Source organism: Lonchura striata, chromosome 3 (assembly GCF_050655825.1).
Source record: "Lonchura striata isolate lonStrDom1 chromosome 3, ASM5065582v1, whole genome shotgun sequence".
Classification (NCBI taxonomy): Eukaryota; Metazoa; Chordata; class Aves; order Passeriformes; family Estrildidae; genus Lonchura; species Lonchura striata.
Window position 1 is genome coordinate 108,426,155 of NC_140705.1, and position 4,365 is coordinate 108,430,519.

The following is a 4,365-nucleotide window of genomic DNA, read 5'->3' on the forward strand; positions in this document are numbered from 1 at the left end:
AGTAAAAATTATGCCAGTTGGAACACTACTAGTGAAAAATTTGGTTTTAAGAGAACAGATATTTTCATAAAAAGTGTTCACTGACCTCCAAATATGCTCCCTTGCATAAACCCAAAAGCCTTAAAAGCAAAAGAGATTTGATTGTTGGCAGTTTGGGGATTATTCCTCTCCCTTTCCCCCAGCGTTTTCCAATGGAAAATATTCAGGGTTTGGGTTTTCAGCCCTTTGCTGAAATGTCAAAATTTTCCAAAGGGTGAAGGAGGGGAAAAGAGAAGAAAAGAAAAACATGTTCTGACCAGCTCCAATCAGAGCCAAATGGCTTAGTCCTGGATTTGGTCAGGGAAGTATGCTGGAGGGGAGAAAACAGGAGTGTCTTGGTTCCACACACAGCCTGGCTGGGCTGAGGGCTGCGTATCAGAGCCATTTGTGTGAGTCATTACTGTCTCCATTTCCCCAGGACAGTGTGTGGGACAGCTGTGAAGCACTCCAGGTCAATATGTCACTTGCAAGCAGTGCCCTGTTGTTTGGCACGGCCGCTCGGGCTCTCCGTGTGCGGGTGGGATGAGCACAGGTGTACTCTGCTCAAGTCCTCCAATATTTCCATGACGTCTTTAACTCCCAGAGACAACAATAACACCTGGCGCCTATCCAGACTTGAGAATTCAGCTTTCCTCCATTCATGAAAGAGGAGAGAGGAGAAAAATGGCATGTGCCTGTAACAATTCATTATTATCTGTGTCCTCTGGCCAGGTGCTGTGCAGTGACTGGAATTTAGCCTTTGAAAGCCCAGGCCATCTATGGACCAGCTGGCTCTAGGTAGGGAGAAATCTTGGAATTTAGCCAACATAAAGGCCGCTGATCCTACTCATGCACATACGTGTGCCATCATGCTTCTGGAGGAGAAGGAGTGGCTTCACTTCCACAAAGCATTGCTGGTCCTCACCTACATGCTCAGCCTCCGGAAACTGTTCCTGCAACTGGGCACCTTCAAACATGAGAAGGACCAGGGCCACCTCTGCAGCTGCCTCTCCAAGGTATCTCCCACAGCTGCAGCTGGGGGAGGTGGTAGATGGATGCATACCCTGGCTAGGTCTTTGTCCCCCTCTAGTGACTCAACTGCAATTCCGAGTTCTATTCCCTGAGCAAGATGGGAATTTAGGCCAGGATGTTTCCTTTCTGAAGGCCACTAGGACATCGCTGGCAGGTCATATATTAATACACACTCAAACATTATCCACTGCAAGTGTAAACAGTAATTTAGGAGCCTGACTTTCTGTTCTAATAGGCCACGTGTGCCTGCTTTCCTCCCGTGGAAGATGGCAGTCAGAGGCACGACAGCCCATGCCTGATCCTCCCAGGAGGAGATCCAGCTAAGACCACTGTTACCAGTACAAAAGCACATGCTCCCAGTCTCTTGTAACCAAACACTTGCTGAGTCACAGCCCAGTCACCCGTACGCTTAGCAAGTCGCGTCAGCCATCTGTCACCAGCACATCCTCCTCACCGTGCTGTGACTCCGTGGGGAAAACAACAGGAGGCAGATTATGTTTGACTAAGAAGCCAGGCTCTCGTGCATTTTGGCTCTGAGTAACCCCTGGATTGCCTTCTAACCAGTGGTGAGGGCTTTGGCTCCTCTAAATTTGGCCCTTTGTCAGGGAAGAAAGTGACATTCAGGTTGAAACACTGGAAGCTTTGCCTGACTAATAGTGACTCCAAGCAAAGCTGACTCAGAGGAGATATGGATGGCATTGTACAAAATGTCCCTCCTACGGACAGATCATCTACACGGATCTCCACACTGGTGTTCTCCTCCAACCAATGTTTAAAAAACAGCACACTGTGTCAGCTAAAGGCTGCAAGAGCAGCCTTGCCATGTCCCTTGTCCCAGCGAGCACCTGTGTTTCCCTGCATTCAGCCATGTGCTGGAGGTGCAGCCCTGCAGGGCACAGCCCAAAAAGGCAGCATCGCTTCCTGTCGTGTGCCTGCGTGGCCGAGGCACTGCCCAGGTGTGGGAGCCAGACTGGGGGAGTGTAGCAGCTCAGAGCAGGGATTCACAGGGGATCTCACAAAGCCCCCTGCACTGCTTACCACAAGCTCCCCAGGCAAGGCTCCCCAGCCTCCTCTCTCGTGCCGGGGAGTCTCATGCCCATCAGCTCCGTGAGGGACAAATCACCCACACTAACAATCTGACCGTCCTACTTTTTCCCGAGGCAATGAAAGAGTACAGAGTAGATGTGGCCTTTTTGTTGTGGAGGAAAAAAAAGTGAACTCAATGCCAGGCACAGATCCCAGGCTGCAGAGTTCAAATCACGCTCAGAGCACATAATTCCCGTTTGTGTTTGTGTGCACGCAGGGCAAGGGTGGGAGCTGGCCGGGATGTGTGTGTGTGAATATAAGAATGTAATTGTCATAATTTAATCCAAAACTACTTCTTGGAAGGAAAAAAAAAAAATCAGGCTGACACAAAACAGCATGTTCAGTTATAAACACCACATGAAAGAGCCGTATTATGTTCTGCTTGGTAACTGACATAGAGTGCTAACATTCTCAGCTGCCCACTACTGGGCAAAGGCCTTTCCAACTCTCCCCCTCACCCCCAAAACAACCCCCTCCAGCCAAATTGCAGAGCAGATACCAATTTGTGAGGCCACAGAGAAATTCCACATAGAAAGTTCATTATGGGCAGAGCAGGCTGGCTGGCAGGCAGAGTGGTGTGGAGCACAGAGATGGCCATCTGGGATTCGGGGCACTCCCAGCTGTGCACGCACATCTGCAAGGCCACGGAGAAGTTGGCACACACTGTGGGAGCTTCAGAGGGGCTTTTCCCCCCAGATTTCCCATAACAGAACCACATATTCCTGGAGGAACATGCCTTGCTGGCATCAAGGCTGCTCCCCCTCAACCAACTCAGGGGTCTGTCTGCAGTCTCGAAGCAGTAGCAGTCATCAGCAATGGTCTCAGGGTTCCCTGTGCCCTTCCCTTCTCCTCCCAGGACTTCAGCTGGAGTGACTCATTTAAAGAAAGCAGAGGCATTCCATCTTAGATCCCCAGGGGTGCTTACCTGCTTAACTCTGGATGGCACTGCGCCCCTCAAAAAGCAACCAGGAACACAGGAGAGCTGATAATTCTCACTATTCTAAAATTCACTATTCTGTAATTCACCAGGCAGAATCGCCCTTCCCACTTGTGGGGCCAGGAGATAACATGAAAATGCCCTTCCAATCCTCGCTATCCCCTGCGGTGGAGGTGGTTGGGATCTCGTCCTAACTAGAGGCTCCACAAATCATTGACTGGAGAGCTGTCGCAACAGGATATCACAAAATAAACGCCTTCTGCTTGAAGAATATGTTTTTTAGCTTGACGCTAACCTTTCTTTTTCATGGGGCTGGGTGACATTATTAGCACCCTTGCTTACTGCTGAAGTGAAGCATCTTCGTTGCAGCGTGGGTGGGAGATGGGTTATCGTCAATATGGAGCAGATCTAGAGAATGGCTTCTGTTATTTACTTCTTTTTCTGTTCTTGTAGGACATGTGACACGGTTTAACAAAGATCTGCTTAGCTAAAAAAATCCAATTAAAACCTGAATTGTTCCTCGGCTGTGTCTGGCACGCTGCCACTTCAGCAGTCCAGCGGGAATAAAGTGGAAGAAGAGTAAACGCTGTGACACTTGGGGACAGCGCGGCGAGCGCTGCCTTGGACCGGGGACGGTCGGGCTGGGGGCTGCCGGCGCCTCCCGGGACAAAAGGGATTGTCGGGATAAAAAAGGAAAAGAGGAAGCCGCCCGAAAGGTGGAATTGAACCACTCTGTCGCTAGACAGCTACAGGTTTGAAGCCTGCACCCCAGACCACTGAGGGTCATCCGGGCAATTTCAACCGCACATGTGACACCCTATATGAATTCCCATATCTCTATAATTTCTACATAAAGGCGAGAAGAGTTTTTCCATGCATATGATCCCTCTGCCCATTCCCAGTTCGAGCACGGCCGCACGGAGCGGAGGATGCGGCGCTGACGGGAGGGGCGGCCGGGGCGGCCCCCGCCGCTATCCCAGAGGCCCCCGGGCGCGCATGCAAATAGAAAGGCGGTGATTGGCTGCCGGCGCGGGGGGCGGGCCCGCCGCGGGTGAGTCACGGCGCTTCCCAGAAGGAGCGGGGCGGCCCCGCGCCCTTCCCGGAGCGCCGGGGACCCTGACAGCCCCGGCCGGGACCGGGACAGCTTGTGGCAGCTTGTGCAACAGCGGGGGCGGCCGGGCCCGGGCTGGGCTGCGAGAAGCGCACGGGCTCCTTTTTTTTTTTTTTTTTTTTTTTTTTTTTTTTTTTTTTTTTTTTTTCCGGTTTTTCGGTGTTTAATGCCAGATACTCTG

At 51.3% G+C, this 4,365-nt stretch overlaps 1 non-coding gene across 1 annotated transcript; it reads right to left on the reverse strand.

The window, feature by feature from the left end:
* Positions 1-3,779: 3,779 nt before the first annotated feature.
* TRNASTOP-UCA (transfer RNA opal suppressor (anticodon UCA)) lies at positions 3,780-3,866 on the reverse strand. The gene has a single exon. It is a non-coding gene; the product is annotated as a tRNA-Sec (tRNA).
* Between the last annotated feature and the right edge of the window lie 499 nt (positions 3,867-4,365).